At 40.0% G+C, this 21,618-nt stretch overlaps 1 protein-coding gene across 1 annotated transcript in view; it reads left to right on the top strand.

Annotated features, from left to right (window-relative positions):
• The first annotated feature begins 31 nt into the window (after positions 1 to 31).
• Positions 32 to 21,618, top strand: part of LOC144968447 (glucose dehydrogenase [FAD, quinone]-like) — a 45,629-nt gene continuing 24,042 nt past the window's right edge. The window contains exon 1 of the mRNA XM_078906823.1: positions 32 to 147. The gene's annotated coding sequence lies outside the window, so the exon portion shown is untranslated. The remainder of the gene's footprint in view (positions 148 to 21,618) is intronic.

Below are 21,618 nucleotides of genomic sequence, written 5' to 3' on the forward strand. Positions count from 1 at the left end.
GGTATTTTAATTTTCGTGAAATTTTCTTTTCGTACCTCGTATGATCGTCCATGCTGTATTCAGTCCACCGAGCTAAACTGTTTGACCGAGCGCGAGAAGGCAAGGTGGCCGGCTGTTTTAGCACAGCGTAACTGTAACCGGGGTGGGGTGAGTTAGGGTGTCGAGCTCCTTTCTCGGCATAATATTTTCTTTCTTTTTTTTTTTTTGTACTCCTTGGCAAACAATTTTTAATTTTCAACTTCAACACGTTGACACCATTCCTGGTGACTTGAGAAATTTGAACGAATTTTAACATTTTTTATTTATTTACTTTCACTCGCTTTTAATATTAGGTTAGCACTATTCAGTATCTGATACTGAATAGTGGTTTTGCACTATTCAGTATCAGATACTGAATAGCGGTTTTCCACTATTCAGTATCTGATACTGAATAGTGGAGTATCTGACACTGAATAGTGGTTTTGCACTATAATACGGTGGTTTTTTTTCCCGAAACCCGACAAAGTTATGGGAAGAGGGCAGCTGTGGGAATGAATCTCGGACTCAGAGAAGTGTACAACAGTGGGGAGTGAACCTGGGACTGGGTTTCAGCGGGTTTCGTAATAAAAAGCCGGACGACACCTGGCAATATCCGACAAAGTTATGGGACGTAGGCAGCAGCGTGTGTGTGTGTGTGTGTGAGAGGCGTGAGGGGGGGGGGGGGGGGGGGGGGGGGGGGGGGGGGGGTGAACCTGAGATTCAGGGAAGTGTACACCAGTGGGGAGTGAACCTGGGACTCTGGGTTTTATAAAAAAGCAATAACAAATTGGGGGGGGGGGGGGGGGGGATTATTCTTTGTACGAAACCCGACAATATGCAGCAAAGAAGTGGAAAGTAGGCAACGCATGGGGAGTGAACCTGGGACTCAGTGAAGTGTACACCAGTGGGGAGTGAACCTGAGACTATGGTTTTCGGCGAGCTTCAGCTAGTTTCATATAAAATCAATTACTTTTTTACAAAACCCGACGAAACCTTGCAATATCCAAGAAAGTTATGGGTAGTAGGCAACAGTGGGGAGTGAACCTGAGATTCGGGGAAGTGTACACCAGTGGGGAGTGAACCTGGGACTCTGGGTTTTATAAAAAAGCAATAACAAATTGGGGGGGGGGGATTACTTTGTACGAAACCGACAATATGCGGCAAAGAAGTGGAAAGTAGGCAACGCATGGGAGTGAACCTGGGACTCAGTGAAGTGTACACCAGTGGGGAGTGAACCTGAGACTATGGTTTTTCGGCGAGCTTCAGCTAGTTTCATATAAAATCAATTACTTTTTTACAAAACCCGACGAAACCTTGCAATATCCAAGAAAGTTATGGGTAGTAGGCAACAGTGGGGAGTGAACCTGAGATTCGGGGAAGTGTACACCAGTGGGGAGTGAACCTGGGACTGGGTTTAGGCGGATTTTGTTATTTTAAAAAAGCAATTACTTTTTGTTTACGAAATGCGCCAAATGCCACCAAATTGGGGCAAAGTTATGGAAAGTAAGCAAATAATGGGGACTGAACCTGAGACTCAGGGAAGTGTACACCAGTAGGGAGTGAACCTGAGACTCTGGGTTTAGGCGAATTTCAGCGAGTTTCATATATAAGCAATTACTTTTTTATGAAACCCGATGAAACCTGGCAATATCCGACAAAGTTATTGAAGTAGGCAGTAGTGGGGGGTGAACCTGAGATTCATGGAAGTATACACATGTGGGGAGTGAACCTGAGACTCTGGTTTTCGGCGGGTTTCAGCGAGTTTCATATAAATGCAATTAATTTTATACGAAACCCGGCAATATCCGACAAAGTTATGGGAGATTCAGGGAAGTGTACGCCAGTGGGGAGTGAACCTGAGACTCTGGTTTTCAGCGTGCTTCACTGAGTTTCATATAAAAGCAATTACTCTTTTACGAAACCCGACGAAACCTGGCAATATCCGACAAAGTTATTGAAGTAGGCAACAGTGGGGGCTGAACCTGAGATTCAGGGAAGTGTACACTTGCGGGGAGTGAACCTGGGACTCTGGATATTGTAAAAAGACAATACCAAGGGGAGGGGGAATTACTGTTTTACGAAACCCGCCAAAACCCGACAAAGTTTTGGGAAGCAGGCAGCAGTGGGGAGTGAATCTGGGATTTGGACACAGATGAGGATTGAACCTGGGACTGCGAGAGGCTGATACCAGTGGACAGTGAGCTCAGAATGTACTTTTATTTCGAAACCTACCGAAATTATCAAAAGTTATGGGAAGTGGGCACCATTGGGCAATGAACCGGGACTCAGGGAAGTGCACACCGGTTGAGAGTGAACCTGGGACTGTGAGAAGAGGATATCAGTGGAAATGAACCTGGGAGTTGGGTACCAGACGAGAATGAAGCAATTACTTTTTACGAAACCCGCCAAAACCCACCGAAAAACCATAGACTTAGGTTTACTCCCCAATAGTGTACACTTCCCTGAGTCTCAGGTTCACTCCCCCACTGTTGCCTACTTTCTTTCCATAACTTTGTTGGATATTGTTGGGTTTCGTAAAAAAGTAATTGCTTTTTTGTTACGAAACCCAGTCCCAGGTTCACTCCCCAATGGTGTACACTTCCCTGAGTCCCAGGTTCACTCCCCACTGCTGCCTGCTTCCCCTAACTTTGTCAGGTTTCGGCGTGTTTCGGCAGGTTTCAGGTTTCGTAAAAAAAGAAACACCCCTAAAAATACCACGTGTATTCAGTAAATAGATGTCAATTGTAGTCTAATATTCAGTATCTGTTTAAATTATTATTATTATTATTATTATTATTATTATTATTATTTATTATTATTATTATTATTATTATCATTATTATTATTATTATTATTATTATTATTATTATTATTATTATTATTATTATTAATATTAGACGTCTATTATTATTATTATTATTATTATTATTATTATTATTATTATTATTACTATTATTATTATTATTATTATTATTATTATTATTATTATTATTATTATTATTATTATTATTATTATCACGTAAATTTTAATATAATACTGCAATTAATTCACGGAAGTACATCATTCAATTAAAAATGGCAGAAAGTCTGGCCACATTTTTATAATGAATCGGGATTGTCTTAGATGACAAAACAAACAAACAAACAAACAAAAACAACAACAAGAACAACAACAACAACAAATGTGACAAACAGAAAAAAGCAAGATTTTAAAAAGTAATGAACAATAGAAGAGCACATCAATGAAAAACAACAACGAGATTATAACACATAAAAGATATTCGTAATAAATCGATAACTGATTAAATAACTCCTACTACTTGATTTAAAAATCATAATCATAATAATGATGATGATGACGATTACAACAACAACAATAATAATAATAGTAAGTAGAAATAATAATAATAATAATAATAATAATAATAATAATAATAATAATAATATAATAATAATAATAATAATAATAATAATAATAATAATAGTATAATATAAACATTAAAATATATTACAAGCAAATAAAATGATTAAAACAAAAATATTGGGGAAAAATAAAAGTTTACCCGCCCGGGATTTGAACTGTCGAACCTTAAGTTCAGAGTCAAACAACTTATCCACCAAGCCATGGTGTCACTGAACTTTTAGTGGCATTTAATCATGTCTATTTAGACATTAAAAAATGAATTTGAATGCCACTCTTCTTTTGATATTTTGAACTATGTTAATTGCACAATAGCAGAAATTTAATAATAACGATCAAAATATTTCTACAACTTTGAATCGGGCTGACAGTTACTGCACGAGTTCAATCTGGTAGTAGGTCAGCAGTTTATTTACATTCAACTGAGATTGTCGCACTTTTCACTCTCTCTATAATAAAAGAGTTCCTTATGGATACTGAATAGTGGCAAAGCACTATTCAGTATCTGATACTGAATAACCACTTCCTTAATATTATTATTTTTATTTAGAACACAGTGAGATATCAAAATTTATTGCTTTGTGCATTCCTTGTACGTAACAATATGAGTCAGGAGAAAAACGAAACAAAAACGAACAAACAAAATTTTAAAAAATTAAAAAAAGAAACAAAACAAAACAAAACAACAAAAACGAACAAACAAACAAACACAATTTTTTAAAATAAAAATGAATACAAAAAGTTAAAAGAACACCTTTATAGTTATAGGGTCTTGAATATGTTTGAAGGAGCGTCAGAGAGAGAGAGAGAGAGAGAGAGAGAGAGAGAGAGAGAAGAGAGAGAGAGAGGGAGTGGGAGTGAGAGGGCTTAGAGATAGAGAGAACGATAGATAGGGCTAGTAGAAAGGAAGAAATGGGATACCAGTACCATTCAAAAACACAGGCGTGCTCGAGGTCAGTGATCGATGTGAAAAGTGACCAAATAGAACCTTACTTGGGCAAACAATACTAAAATTTGATCTCCCTGGAAAAATCATCGGTTTTGACAATCACAAAAACCCTAACGGACTCGGAAACATTAAAAATAGATATGTTTAAGGAAGATGGCGCTACGTTCTTTTAAGGACTCGCCAGGACTCTATTGTTTTTAAAGGTTTGATGGCGCTTATTGAGGTCATTGAGGTCATTTTAGGGCTAGTGGAATGGAAGAAGTGGGATACCAGTAAAAAAAAATCCTAGTTTTACAAGACATGATAGACAATGAACAATAGACTAGCCCTACAAGACATAGGACAAGGGATGATTTTTGAAAGAAAAAGATGTTGGAAGAAGACAAAGTCAATACTGTCCGGGGGGGGGGGGGGGGTACAGGCGTGGTCGAGGCCAGTGATCGATGTGAAAAGTGACCAAATGAACCTTACTTGGGCAAACAATACTAAAACTCTGATCTCCTTGAAAAAATCATCGGTTTTGATAATCACAAAAATTCTAACGGACTCGGAAAAATCAAAAATAGATATAAATGTTAAATTAAAATCAATTATAGAAACATTATTCTCTGTGTAGCAATTTTGGTCAAATTGGTCAGGCCAATGGCTGCCACTGTAAGAAACTCGGGCGCCGATTTCGAGCAACTCTCAATCAAGACTTTCCGAGAGTAAATAAAACGCTGTAAATGATATTATTAAGCCGTCAAATTGCCATAAAATGTATGCCTGTCCATTTATGATGATGCCTAATCTACAATAGGCTAAGCATCAATGTCGCCAGTATTGACTAAGGTAAGTATCGACGATATTTGGTCTTTTTTAAAATATTTTTTATTTCCGGTGGACTGAATACACAGCTGTGTTTTCGGTCCACTGTTGGACTGAAAACACAGTTCCATAAAAGAAAGAGAAGTCTGTCTGTCTGTGTATGTGTGTCGATTACAGGGAAAAAAAAAACAGACTATTATCTGCATGAAAATTAGCTAGTTCATTCATAATTTTATCCTGATGTAGGACGCCGCGATTTTTGCGATTTTGGTCGACGATTTTACAATGGCATAAATCAATTTTATAATGTAATGTAATGTGCACGTAGCTCTCTCTCTCTCTCTCTCTCTCTCTCTCTCTCTCTCTCTCTCTCTCTCTCTCTCTCTCTGTCTCTCTCTCTCCCCCCCCCACCCCCCCCCCCCCCCCCCCCCCCATTAAATGCCCATATTACAATTTGTAGAATTAAATACGTGCTTAAATATGTGCTTCATACCGTGTCAATCAAATATATCAATTCCCTTAAGCACCATATATTTTAACTCTCAAACACGGACTAATCTACTCATGTATTCCGGTCATTGCTCCAAAATTATATTCCTATATGACATGAATTCCATGCCATTTATTAATGCTCAAAAGAACATGCATAGGCTAACATCGTAAGATCATTTTATTTCGTCTGTGCTCCGGAAACCAATACTCCTTTATTTGCTCCAGAGTAGCGTCATGTCCAAAGGGATGACAAATGATTATTGCTGTTCGTCTAACGCTACAAAATTGAAAACTACCCCCCCCCCCCCCAAAAAAAAAAAAAAAAAACAAACAAACAAACAAACAAACCGCCAACCAGTATTCACCTATTTATTGAGGCTTCGTTTCTTTATATTGATTTGCTTTAAGATAAACGTCATTGAATCCATTTCGAGCACAAATTATTATTTGTATTTTTGACTTTATATGGAGTACATGCTCTCCGCCAGATTAAAAAGACCCAGCTAACATATCAATTTTAAATTGACAAGAGAAAATGTGAGTAAATAACTTTTTAAGGGTAAACAGTCGAGTTGCCTAATTGCAATCGTGAAACTTCGGACTTCATTATTAACATAGTGCAACTGTGAATCCAAGTCAATACGTAACGGGCATACGTTGTTATTTATTGTGATTGCTTATTCTTAGACTTTGATATTAAATAATGTGTTTTATTAGTTGTTTTTGATTTATCCGAATGATTGACCTGATTCTTTCATAAAACAATGGGGTATGAGAATGGAACGGCCTCATTGTCCTCTGTATATAACTGGATTGAAGAGAAATTGATTTGTCATTTAAAACATAGCTATTGAAGAATCTACACGTTAATTTGGAACTACCGTGGCAAAAGTTAGCGCCATGCCTCGATGTTAGAGTGTTTTGATATTTTAAAAATATTTATAAAATTAAATTGCCAGGGTCATAAACTATAATGAAATATCGAAAGAAAAAACAATAGAGAACGGGATCGAATAGAGTCATTTATAAAAACATAATAATTTATAAAAATGATGTTCTGAAATTCTACAAGTCACACTTAAGTAAAGGAGACTCGTGCCAACCAAATACAGCAAATCTAATCCATTGAACGTTTCTAATTGAATTCTAATCACACTCTAGATGGTATAAATTCTAACTTTATACGGGAAGAAATAAGTCATATGAATTATATGTACAACTGACCGAGTCAGTTGTTTTATATAAAAGAGTTATATTAAATCTATGAATCATTCGTTATAGTGAGCGATAAATGTATATCCACTCTATTGAATTGTTTAACACATCGATCTTTAAACTGCATACCGTAAACATTTAATTTATCGAGTTTTATTTTACCATTAAACTGTTTTCCAGCACACGTTGTGTTGAAATATCAAGCGCTTCGGCTTATAGTGTGTTTTATCTTACTCGGTTACACATTGATCTTAATTTATGTCAGGAAGCTTTAACCAAACACAAAATTTATTGTTTTATTTCATTAACAAATAGCAGATTCTCAACGTGGGACATGTTTTAACACACGCCTATTGATTGCTTGATTCAAAACGACAAGTGCCTATTCACCTCTCTAGCTATTGATTAATTACCAGTTCTTTGCGTTGTGTCCAAGGTGTGTTATCATATCTGGATATATGACATCGATCCCTGCTGCTTTTCCATTCTTCATACTTTTGATACCTTCATGTATTTCTTCGTGACTGATTGGGAAGGTCCACATTGAGCCAGATGATGGGAGAGAGTCGAGAGTTTTTCTGTATTCCTTGCGGATATTTCTTTCGAACATCTGATCTGGAACGTGTTGTCCGCGTTGCTTCATTTCTTGTGCCACAGTATCTGCGAGCACGAGTGGAGCGGCTTTGGTTCCGTTGTTTTCAGGGTTAAGTTTCCTAATCAGTTGCCAAGCATGTCGACTCGAGTGTCTCATATCCAAGTTTTCTACTGTGTCAATCCATCTTTGTCTTCTGTCCTCTTGAAGGGTATTTAATAGCTGTTCTGCTATATCCTGATCTTGGGTTTTTTCATATGTTCGAGAAGTTTTTCACTCGCGTCTGACCAGCATGGAATGTGCCACTGTCTGACTCCTCTTGGAATGTATTTTTTAGCACTTGTCAGTATCAGTTTGCTAAATCTCTGTATGTTATCAGCCGATGATGGAATTCTTGGGCATACTTTCTCTATGTATGACGTGTACTCCTCCCAGTTTGCTTTTTTGAAGTTCCACCTTGGTTTGGCAATAGCTTCCGTTCTGGCGATTTCTATTCCAGTTGTTATGACAACAGGCCTATGCTGGCTATTTGGAAATGCTCCAAGGACTTCTCTAGCTGCTTCAAGTGGTTTGTGATTCTTGTCTTTCGTCACAAGTGCCAAGTCAGGGGTGTATTCTTTCTTCCAGCGAGCTGATCTGAAAGTTCCACAGCTATTTGCGGTGTAAAGAAGATGAGCATCGACTTGGTTTATCCATGCCTGTAGTTCGATGCCTGGTGGGTTGGCTTCTTTGTATCCCCAGTTATTGTGGTGGCTATTAAAATCTCCAATAATCAGTGCAGGATGTTGCAGATGTTGTTTTGGTGGTTGGACACAACGCAAAGAACTGGTTGGCTGCCGTAATGTCTGACATACTTGACAAAGGAAGATACCCACAAATATGGAAACATGCTAGAGTTATAGCCATCCTCAAACCAGGAAAACCAGCAACAGAGCCATCTATTTATAGACCCATCTCTCTACCATGTTACCTCTACAAACTACTAGAAAAAATAATATTAACAAGAATAACCCCTTACTTGAATCCTATAATCCCAGTTGAACAGGCAGGGTTTCAACGAAATAGATGCACAACCGAGCAGGTCCTTGCCCTCACCTCCTTAATTGAAGGATTTGAAAAGAAATTAAAAACAGACACAGTGTTTATTGATCTCTCTGCTTCGTATGACACAATGTGGACTGGTGGCTTGATGCTAAAACTTGCAAAAATAATTCCATGCAGAAAAATCTTGAAACTGCTCTCATACATGACAGGACCTAGAAATTTCCATGTGGTACTTGGTGGCAACACCAGCAAAGTCAGAAGAATAAAAAATGGAGAACCACAAGGCTCAGTCTTAGCACCAGCAATGTTTAACGTCTACATAAGCGACATGCCTCAAACAACTTCCACAAAAACTAGGATATGCAGATGACTGGGCCTTAGCAAACCAATCAAGAAACTGGGAAGATATAGAAACAACGCTTAGCAAAGACACCACGGCCATGAAAAGGTATTTTGACAGGTGGTATTTAAAAACGAATACGACAAAAACAGTTGCAACTGCATTTCATCTTAACAACAGGGAATCAAAACGAAAACTGATGATCAAGATTGATGACACAACACTACCAACTGATCAAAATCCAAAATACCTCGGAGTGACACTGGATAGACGGCTGACCTATAGAACCCATCTTGAGGGTACAGCAAGAAAGATAGGGAAACGAAATTGTCTACTCAGAAAACTGGCAGGAACAACATGGGGAGCATCGCAAACTCTTCTCAGAACATCAACCCTGGCCCTTTGCTACAGTGTGGCAGAATATTGTGCTCCTGTTTGGACGAGAAGTGCCCATACAAACCTTGTTGATGCGAAACTAAGAGACTCGATGCGAATAGTAACTGGATGCCTGAAATCAACTCCAACACAATGGCTGCCAGCCATGAGCGCTATAGCACCACCCCACTTGAGGAGAGAGGATGCAACACAGAAATGGATATCCAGAGCTGAAGAAGATAGTGGAACTCCTCTGCAAACCATGTACAAAACTTCACCCACAACATCAAGACTAAAATCTCGTGCACCTTTCTACCTATCAAAGAAAGAAAACTACAACACGCAACAAGCCTGGTGCGAGGAATGGAAAAGGAATAAACCAACAGGATGGGAACTAATTGAAGATCCCTGTAAAAGTCTCCCAGGTCTACAGGATCAACCAAGAAAATACTGGGTAGCTGCAAATAGACTACGGTCAAAACATACAAGAACAGCTGCCAACATGCACAAATGGGGGCTCCAAGAATCACCAACATGCCCAAAGTGCAACCAAGCACCACAAGATGCAAACCACCTCGTACTAGATTGCCCAGAGACAAAACTTGAAATGGGATTTGAAACCATCAACAAATGTGATGATGACTTCAGAACCTGGATTGATACCTTGAACATAGAAGTGTAGCCGAACGATACTACTACTACTTATTACCGACGGTGTGTCTTTTTTACGAAACCCGCCGAAACCCGCCGAAACCCTGCGAAACCCGCCGAAACCCGCCGAAACCCGACGGAACCCGACGAATCCCGACAAAGTTATGGGAAGTAGGTGGCAGTGGGGAGTGAACCTAGAACTCAGGGAAGTGTACACCATTGGGGAGTGAACCTGGGACTGGGTTTCGCCGGGTTTCGTAAAAAAGAACCAGTGCTTTTTTACGAAACCCGCCGAAACCCGGCAAAACCCGACAATATCCAGCAAAGTTATGGGAAGTAGACAACTGTGGGGAGTGAACCCGAGACTCAGGGCAGTGTACGCCAGTCGGGAGTGAACCTGAGACTAAGGTTATCGGCCGGTTTCGGCGGGTTTCGTAAAATAGAATTAGTGCTTTATTACGAAACCCGCCGAAACCCGCGAAACCCGACAATATCCGGCAAAGTTATGGGAGTTTGGCAACATTGGGGGATGATCCTGGGAGTCAGGGAATTGCACACCAGTGGGGAGTTAACCTGGGACTGTGTAAAAAGGATATCAGTAGGAAATAAACCTGGGACTAAAGGGAGATGGATACCATTGAAAGTTGAAGCCAGATATGGGAGTTGAGTACCAGAGGAGAATAAACCTGACACTATAGAAGGTGGGCGCTAGTGGGGAGTGAACCTGGGACTCAAGGAATTGCACACCCGTGGGGAGTTAACCTGGGACTGTGTAAAAAGGATATCAGTGGGAAATAAACCTGGGACTAAAGGGAGATGGATACCATATAAAGTTGAAGCTGGATATGGGAATTGAGTACCAGAGGAGAATGAACCTGACACTATATGAGATGGGCGCCAGTGTGGAGTGAACCTGGGACTCAGGGAAGTGCACACCAATTTGGAGTTAACCTGGGACTGTGGGAGATGGATAACTGTGGGTATCCGAGCCGAACTATAGGAGTTGGGTACCAGAAGAGAATGAACCTGACACTATAAAAGGTGGGCGCCAGTGGGGAGTGAACCTGGGAGTCAGGGAATTGCACCCCAGTGGGGAGTTAACCTGTGAATATCTAAAAAAGGATATCAGTAGGAAATAAATCCGGCTTCAACTCCCAATGGTTTCCATCTTCCTTCAGTTCCAGATTTATTTCCTACTGATATCCTTTATACATATTCCCAGGTTAACTCCCCACTGGTGTGCAATTCCCTGAGTCCCAGGTTCACTCTCCACTGGCGCCCACCTCCTATTGTGTCAGGTTCATTCTCCTCTGGTACCAAACTTTCATATCCGGTTTCAACTTTCAATGGTATCCATGTCACTTTAGTCCAAGGTTTTTTTCCCACTGATATCCTGTTTACATAGTCCCAGGTTCACTCCCCACTGGCGCCCACCCCCTTTTGTGTCAGGTTCATTCTCCTCTGGTACCAAGCTTTCATATCCGGCTTCAACTTTCAATGGTATCCATCTCCCTTTAGTCCTAGGTTTATTTCCCACTGATATCCTGTTTACATAGTCCCAGGTTCACTCCCCACTGGCGCCCACCTCCTATAGTGTCAGGTTCATTCTCCTCTGGTACCAAACTCTCATATCCGGCTTCAACTTTCAATGGTATTCATCTCCCTTTAGTCCCAGGTTTATTTCCCACTGATATCCTTTTTACATAGTCCCAGGTTCACTCCCCACTGGCGCCCACCTCCTATATTGTCAGGTTTCTCTCTCCTCTGGTACCCAACTCCCAAATCCGGCTTTAACTCCCAATGGTATCCACCTCCCTTTAGTCCCAGATTTATTTCCTACTGATATCCTTTTTACATAGTCCCAGGTTCACTCCCAACTGGCGCCCACCCCCTATAGTGTCAGGTTCATTCTCCTCTGGTACCAAACTTTCATATCCGGTTTCAACTTTCAATGGTATCCATGTCCCTTTAGTCCAAGGTTTATTTCCCACTGATATCCTGTTTACATAGTCCCAGGTTCACTCCCCACTGGCGCCCACCCCCTTTTGTGTCAGGTTCATTCTCCTCTGGTACCAAGCTCTCATATCCGGCTTCAACTTTCAATGGTATTCATCTCCCTTTAGTCCCAGGTTTATTTCCCACTGATATCCTGTTTACATAGTCCCAGGTTCACTCCCCACTGGCGCCCACCTCTTTTAGTGTCAGGTTCATTCTCCTCTGGTACCAAACTCTCATACCAAGCTTCAAATTTTAATGGTATCCATCTCCCTTTAGTCCCAGGTTTATTTCCCACTGATATCCTTTTTACATATTCCCAGGTTAAATCCCCACTGGTGTGCAATTCCTGAATCCCAGGTTCACTCCCCACTGGCGCCCACCTTCTATAGTGTCAGGTTCATTCTCCTCTGGCACCCAACTCCTATAGTTCGGCTCGGATACCCACAGTTATCCATCTCCCACAGTCCAAGGTTAACTCCCAATTGGTGTGCACTTCCCTGAGTCCCAGGTTCACTCCACACTGGCGCCCATCTCATATAGTGTCGGGTTCATTCTCCTCTGGTACTCAACTCCCATATCCGGCTTCAACTTTCAATGGTATCCATCTCCCTTTAATCCCAGGTTTAATTCCCACTGATATCCTTTTTACACAGTTCCAGGTTAATTCCCCACTGGTGTGCAATTCCCTGAATCCCAGGTTCACTCCCCACTGGCGCCCACCTTCTATAGTGTCAGGTTCATTCTCCTCTGGTACTCAACTCCCATATCCGGCTTCAACTTTCAATGGTATCCATCTCCCTTTAGTCCCAGGTTTATTTCCACTGATATCCTTTTTACACAGTCCCAGGTTAACTCCCCACTGGTGTGCAATTCCCTGACTCCCAGGATCACCCCCCACTGTTGCCAAACTCCCATAACTTTGCCGGATATTGTCGGGTTTCGGGGTTTCGTAATAAAGCACTAATTCTTTTTTACGAAACCCGCCGAACCGGCCGATAACCTTAGTCTCAGGTTCACTCCCGACTGGTGTACACTTCCCTGAGTCTCGGGTTCACTCCCCACAGTTGTCTACTTCCTATAACTTTGCTATATATTGTCGGGTTTCGCCGGGTTTCGGCGGGTTTCGGCGGGTTTCGTAAAAAAGCACTGGTTCTTTTTTACGAAACCCGGCGAAACCCAGTCCCAGGTTCACTCCCCAATGGTGTACACTTCCTGAGTTCTAGGTTCACTCCCCACAGCCACCTACTTCCCATAACTTTGTCGGGATTCGTCGGGTTTCATCGGGTTTCGGCGGGTTTCGGCGGGTTTCGCAGGGTTTCGGCGGGTTTCGGCGGGTTTCGTAAAAAAGACACACCCATTACCGATTGACATATTATACAGCGCCGATACTTCAGGCTAGTGCCGCGCTGAGGACCGGACCGAGGACCGGTCCCACGGTCTTTTAGCTGTGAACCGTGGTCCAGTCCCAAAGAGGAAGACCGCCGGCGGTCCTCACTTCTTATTGCCTTTCAACGGTCTCGCGCCATACTACTTCCCCAGCGATTCGTTGCCTCGGTCCTTTGCCTATCTTCCACCAATCACCACCCATCCCACTTAATTAATCGCACCCACCCCCCTTTGCCATACACTAAACGACACAGACGACCATAGAGGCAGACGACCACCTCCCTCCACTCCGCAAACCGCCCTTTCGTGTGTGAGATGGGGGGAACAGGAGGCGCACGCCTTGGACGATTCCATTATACGGGGTAAATTTCAAAATTTACTACACCATAATGATCGCAATGACAATGATCTATGATGAAGGCATGACCCCTCTTCTCTAATGGGTTATTGTTTGAAATGTATGTGACTACTAAAGATGTGTGTGTGTGTGTGTGTGTGTGTGTGTGTGTGTGTGTGTCGAACCTAGCAAGTTGCAAGTCTGATTTTTTGTTTTCTTTTGTCCATCTCTTGTCGCCACTCCTTTCTATCGCATTGTTGTCATTTAAAATAATACAATAATATTAAAATTTCGTTTGGTGTTTTAACTAATCAAGTAATATGAGTTTCATTAGTTTCTTCCGTCCAAAAAAACCAGTTATAACGTCTGTATTTTTAAAAGGTCCAATAGAATATTTGGGGACCCCGATAGCTCAGTTGATAGAGCACTCTCTTTATACGCAAAGGGCCAGAGATCGATCCGGGTGCAGTCGATTTTTTTCTGAATCCCTGTCTACTCAGCAATGAATGGGTAGCTGAGTTTGTTAGATCTGGCGAAAAGTCACCATCGACCCCTCTTATCACCTCATCCACCCCCTCTTATTATAACTTCACGTCTCTCTCTTACTCTTCAATGCTCGCTGCCCTCTAATGTGTGTGTGTGTGGGGGGGGGGGGGAGGGGGGGGGGGGGTAGGAGTTGCGTGTGTGTATCAACGCCACGAACAACTCGATCAACGCCTTGGGCGATGCCATTATCTCCGTTAATGGGGATAAATTTCAAATTTTATTAAATTATCGAAGTAACAATGAAGTACGGTGAGCAAATAAAGAAGGCATCACCCCTCTTCTCTAATTAGGTTACAATTTGAAATGAGTGTGACTACTCCGTGTGTTTTACTCCTGTAGGCCACGGTTTTCATCGTGTAGCGGTCTTTAACGGTTCAAGAATGAACGGACCGAGAGACCGGTCCTTGCGGTCTTCATTTCCCAAGGACCGTAGGACCGTGGTCCTTAAGCTTGCCAAGGACCGCCCCGCACTACTTCAGGACTTCAGGCCGAGTTTATTAGCCATAGTATTGACTGTTACCCTATAGAACTGGGAATTAAGGTATAATTGTGCAAATAGGTGATGAAAGCATGAAAATTAGCACACAGGTACCTTATACCACCAAGAACACAATCTGATAGAGAAGCATTCTGACCTTTTACAAAAAAGTTGGTTTTAAAGCATTTCATATTTTACTATATAAACATTAGTAAATACAGGGGGAATAATCGAGGAAATTCTATTCGCCCTCTTTCTGATTAGTACTGAACATATTAATTATGTTGCGATATTACCATATTTTCTCTCGTACTTTTTGTTGTATATCAACCATAGACATATTACCTATCTTATAGCTTTCATTTTGAAAGATTTAGGGTTGTTTGTTTTCAACGGGGCATATGTTAACAGCGTCAAATAGGGCGAAATTACATATTATTTGAAAATGAATAAAATCATAAAAATTATATTACACAGTACAAAATCCACGGCCAACTCCATATTCATGTGGCTTTACAATGAAAAAAACAAACCATGTGAGCTTTTATATAGCGCAATATCCACCAGACTGTTCAAAGCACTTTACAATGATTCCCGGACGGGGTAAGCTTTCAAGCTAATGCTAACTACATTGACACCTGATATTGACTGTTTAAAGTCAAGAGTTAAGCCTGACCAAAGTTGCTTGGCTTTTTTTGTTTGACTTTTCCTTATAGTTCTTTATAATCAAATTACATTTTCAACCTACCTAATTGTTTATCATATGACATCCTCTACATCGGCATAAGTCTGTGCATGGTAAGCGGGCTCGCAAACATTTGTATCGGTATGTGCATCTTTTCTTGCAGCCACATTTGACACGTTGTTGGCACACTTTGGATACTTCCGGCTGTGATGACCAGTAGGGTAAGAGCTTTCCTCCGTCCATTTTCCAGCCCCATTCCAGAGGTGATGGTAGTACAGGATCTTTTTCTGTTGCAGAGCTCCAAACATAGGCAGCTTGATATGCCGCCCGTTTAATGTGTTGCTGTACTGCACTTCTTATGGGAGGAAGTCTCTATTGCACGACCTTTTTGGCAAAATAAATATTTTCTTGCTGCATTAACACCTGTGCGATCTAATGCTTTGTCGTACATAGTGACAGTAAAGGCCTCGAGCTGGGTGACGTGATGATCCGTAATGACGTTTGGTTTCCTTTGTTTGCTTGTTCTTCCAACATCGGAAGCATTGTATTGATGAATTTCGGCATATTATGAGACAAAGAGCGTTCAGAATGAAATCCAGCCCATGTTTTTACATCCTGTCCCAAGTAATTTGATGAAACATGTTGTAGCCAGTCCGTTTCTTCTGTCATATAAGGGTCATTTGTCATATTTGAAATAATGTTCGATGGAGCAGTGTTTGTTGCAGGTATATAATTTGGTTTAACTCCAAATACAATTTCTTGGGCGACCTTTAGAATATCCGACAAAATATTGCTGTCTGTGTGAATGACGTCAGAAGTATTCATATTCAACTTTTCTCGATCAACACCGGACTCATCATTTGTACACATGGAGATACTTGTTCCGTGGACAGAGTTTTTGGGAGTTGTTGAGCTTGGGTTATAATCAATGTTATCAACAGCAGCAACAGGAAAGAGTTCTTTCTTCAGATTGATTGGGCGAAGAGTTCCTTCCTCTTCGAATCTACTTTCAGCTGCTGATGCGATATCCGATGACAATGACAACATACGTTTATATGAGGAACACAACCCTAGCGAAAATAATGTGTCAATTATCTTCTTTGATCTTGTATGTGTGTATAAAGAAATACTTAGACTCCTTCCGCACTAGGACAAAACTGTCCCAGGACAAATTTGTCCCGTCCCACTGGAGAAAACTTCAATTCAAAAGGGGTTCCGCACTAGGACAGGACTGTCCCGGGACACACCTGCGCGAATGCATTATTTTTTAATTTTTTTTTTACAAGATTCAAAAGTTTATTTGTAGGCAATGGCCAATATAACGCATACAAGAATATAATATTTTCATCAAAAACTCAAGTAAATAAAATCAATAATAAAGTAAGGCAAACAATGATAGTAATAATGATAATAATAATAATAATAATAATAATAATAATAATAATAATAATAATAATAATAATAATAATAATAATAATAATAATAATAATAATTATTATTATTATTATTATTATTATTATTATTATTATTATAATTAATAATGTAAAATCTTCTAATTAATAGATTAGTTATTTAATAGGTTGAATTATAAATTGATAATTTAAAAAATAAGTCCTTGGTACAACTCTAATAATTCACAATTTATGAATCAACATAAGATACGACATGACGATAATGATTTTTTACATTGTACAATGGGATTTGTTTACATAAGATTTATATAATCATGAACTATTCTTATAGCAAGAGTAATATTATTGCTACTATTACTACTACTACTACTACTACTACTACTACTACTACTACTACTACTACTACTACTACTACTACTACTACTACTACTACTACTACTATACTACTATTACGACTCCTACATCTACAACAACAACAACAACAACTACTACTACTACTACTACTACTACTACTACTACTACTACTACTACTACTACTACTACTACTACTACTACCACTACTACTACTACTACTACTACTACTACTACTACTACTACTACTACTACTACTACTACTACTACTACTACTACTACCACTACCACCTCTTCTACCACTACTACTACTACTACTACTACTACTACTACTACTACTACTACTACTACTACTACTACTACTACTACTACTAGTATGGATGAAATAGAGGTTGCATATTTCTGTTCTTTACTACGTAGAAAAAAAAAGACAAATTGAAAGAGAAAACAAAATTGCGTGCATCCTTTAATGACCCAAAGATTGCTCAAGGGTCAATTCCGTAGACTCTATGGTGATCTCCGATCTTATCTTAAAATGACTTTCTTGGAATCACCTCATTTTACCCAGGTTTAAATGAGTACCAGTTCGCTGATGAAAGTAACCTTTGACGGACTAGCATCATTCAAGAGGATAATAGAAAGTCAGCATGGCTCGGTGGTACGGTCTTTGCTTCGTACCCGAAAGGCATCAGTTCGATGCTGATGCGCTGTGTTGCCTTGAGTAAGTCACCTCGCCTAGCTCAATTTGCGGCGCTGCACTGCGGCTGACGCCTGGGTTATACCTCGCCCTAGCTCAATTTGCGGCGCTGCATTGCGGCTGACACCTGGGTTATACCTCGCCCTAGCTCAATTTGCGGCGCTGCATTGCGGCTGACGCCTGTGTTATTTCAGTCTTCCTGAATGACCTCGAGAAAAATTTCCCCTATGGGATGAAAAAGGGAATTTTATTTTTTTAATTTTAAACTGTTATCTGTCTGCTCAACGCTACAGAAACATGGATAAGTTCCGGATTTATAAGCTTAGGAGACAAGATGGCTTATGGTTAGCGCGTTGTACTCTGGACTCAGAGGTTCTGTGTTCGATTCCGACCGAAGCCAATTTGTACTTTCTAGAGCAAGAAAATTTACTCCAATCACTCACTCCATTCAGGTGTAAAAGGATACCTGTCAAGCTGGGATAGTAATCTGCGATAGACTAGCGTCCTGTTCAAAGGTTTTCAAACAAATACGTTAATTGTCCGCTTCACGCTATTGAAACCGGAATAACTCCTGCACCATTAGCTACAAGGCTCTAAAGGACTTAATTTGGCTTACAATGAGTCCAAGTGGCTCAGAAGGACTTACTTAAAAATATTTTCATTGAGAATTCCCGAAATAAATAACGATAAAGATAATTGATCCCACAAGTTACCGAATAGATGTTTTAGACACGTTACTGCTGTGTCACAAAGTGTGACACTTCTTAAATTATATTTATAAACATACGTTTTTAAATTGCCGAAAATGTTTGTGTTGCTATGCCTTCTGTACGTGGTTTCATCACATAGAATTATTTTTTGAATTGTTCTTGCTTTTTTATATTCAGAATTGAAATAAATAAATAAATCATAACTGTGAAATTGAATGGAAGCTTCAGTTTAATATACGAAAACAGATAAAATAGACGTTCGGGTTTTCCCTTCATCAATAACACACGATGAATTAAAAATTACAGACGAATTAGATAATGTGGTAGTGGCGTTGTTAAGATGCATAAACAAAAACATTGATGGGCAGGAAATTGTATGCTACTTTGTGTACATACAACGATAATGGCGTCTCTTTGATCTGCGACTGTCTTTTTGGAAAAGTCGGCCCGGTTGTATTTTTATTTTTTGGTATTTGACACAATAAGTTGTGATATAGATAGGCTTTCTTGATGCCTGGAGTCTGACTTTTCTGAAGGAGACGATCCAACCAAAATCATTTTGATTAATGTCAACAGGGAGTTAGGCACTAGGCCTTCTTGACTTCCGATCCCGATGTCCCATTGTGTTGGTGTTTGCGGGCATTTGTGAATGATGTCTTGTCGGATAGTTTTTGCTGCACGTCACAAAGACACTGCATTATCATCTGCTTGTTCCTTTTTATTCTTTACTAATAACGCAGCAACTTTGCTATCGTGTGCTACATATGTATTTCGTCCAGAAGAATAGAATTCTATGCTTGGAAAGACTCTCATAAGCCGCTCTTTGAACCGGGTGGGATGTACATAGTTATTTCCACAGCCTCTAGTGGTGCACTCACTTTTAAACTTCTTAATAAGTTTTGACAACTGGTGGGTTGCATTATGGTTCTCCTCTACATAAGACAGCGAAACTTTCATCAGGACCTGAATGTTTTCCCTTCATATGATGAGTCTTCGATTTTCTACCCTTATTCGTGTATTTGATGTGGCAGAGTTTATGGTAATGTGCCTCTTTCGCTACTAAATCACCACCATCGATGTAGCTGATCACTGTAATATCTTTTATCAAAGTTGCTGTAGCAAGTATCTTATCTTCCATTTCCCTCGTCATTACAGCATGGGACCTTCTTGGCCGCTTATTTTGACATATAAAACACTTTGTCCTGTTTGATTTCAACTTCTCCTCTGATTTTTGACATGGTTCCCTGATACTTCGTCTGGGTGTTGTTTCAATTGGCAATTCGATACTCAAAGATGGATCTTGACAATCAAAATCAGATAATGTAATGTTCGCTTCTAGTCTAAATTCATGCTTTTCTTCTTTGTTTTTCTTGTCTTGGAGTCTTTTAATTGCATTAGAGTTATATATAAGGTACTATCTATATATGTTTGCATACATATGTTTACTTAGTTTATCACTAATGGGGTTCTTCTGTGTCCAACTTTTTGGCGGTTATATGACCTAAACGATGTTAACACAATTTTATCAACTTGTCATTCACCTAATGCACAATCTGTTTTGTTAGCATGTGCATATATATGATATGCATATCTCAAGGTGAGAAAATACATTTCTCGTTGTGTGTGATTTTCATAGGTAAAACCATAATTAATACAGCACTTTACATACAATGATCATTGCCTAAAGCACGGTGGTGGTGGTGGTGGTGGAGGGAGTGAGAGAGAAAGAGAGAGAGAGAAAGAGAGAGAGAGAGAGAGAGAGAGAGAAAGAAAGAAAGAAAGAGAGAGAGAGAGAGAAAGAGAGAGAGAGAGAAAGAGAGAAAGAGAGAGAGAGAGAGAAGGAGAAAGAGAGAGAGAGAGAGAGAGAGAGAGAGAGAGAGAGAGAACATCCACACCATTACATTTCAATCAACAAAATAATTCTATGTAACTGTGTATAGTAATATGATTATATCAACACCAATCCATGCTAACAAAGGGTTATAAAATGAGTCAACACCGGTTTACGTTTTATGTCTCCCTCAAGATCGATTTTAATATAGCTGTAATAAGTGAAATTCTTTCCTATTGTTTTAAAATTCGTGAAAAAGTATATTTTACAAGGACAAAATGATCCAGAGGTTCATACAAGTTTTTGCAGCTGTACATTGTGAACAGCTGAGAAAAAGAAGACAAAGGTGCGCCCCTTATTAAAAATCCGACTATTGTATCCCTTAGTAGATATTTTGGTATTCATCTTTTTCTTGGGATCATCCTCCGCAGATTACCTCCCTTTGTTGATATTTTACATCTCCTTTCCCCTTCATCTAATTGTTCACCTTCATTTTCATCATCATTTTACATGTACATTCATTAATCAAGCTTCTAAAGAAATCATCCTGAATCAATCACTATAAGGTCAGTTTTTATAATATCTAACTACTCATCCTTTCCGTTTCTTGGCTACTCTTATTCACTGCTGATAATAATAATCATTAAATATTTTTTTGGACCCAGAATTCACAATCACTCTCTAAAAAGGTAGATCTTGCCATATAATAATGCCCCTGCTGTTATTTTGGTGTAAATTTTCTCTATTTTTTGTTGGCCCCCACTAGCGTTGCCTGAAGATTCCATATGATTGTCCTTTCAGTATAGTTGTCCTTGGTTTCCCTTCAAACTTCAAACACCACCGCCAGCCCCAATATTGGCCCATTCTAAAAATCGCTGTCAGCCGACTGGGTAAATTCCACCAACCCGCACCCCTCCACCCTGCACTGTTGCCGATTTTAAAATATCAACTTTTATTTACTTAATTTCTTGGCTCACAGATATCGCTGGAAGTGCTTCTCTATCACATTTTGTAGCCCTTGACGTGCTTTACAATCCCTGAAAGTTTCATGCTTTCATCATTCGTTTGCACAATTGAGCTATTTTTTTGCCCTTAATTCCCTCTGCGACAAGAAAAAGGAGAGCTAACGCTACTAGAAGGGACAACTCGCCGTTCGCGTGGCACATACCGCACTTGCCTAGTGATTTGTTAGTGCGTGTTAGCAACACGCTCGTTTGCTGACCGCCGATTTCGCTTGGCGAGACTAGAGGAGTAGGGGCCTTCTACTACTACTACTACTACTA

This window comes from Berghia stephanieae, chromosome 3 (assembly GCF_034508935.2).
Source record: "Berghia stephanieae isolate SIO BIC M18660-M18661 chromosome 3, UCSD_Bste_1.3, whole genome shotgun sequence".
Classification (NCBI taxonomy): domain Eukaryota; kingdom Metazoa; phylum Mollusca; class Gastropoda; order Nudibranchia; family Aeolidiidae; genus Berghia; species Berghia stephanieae.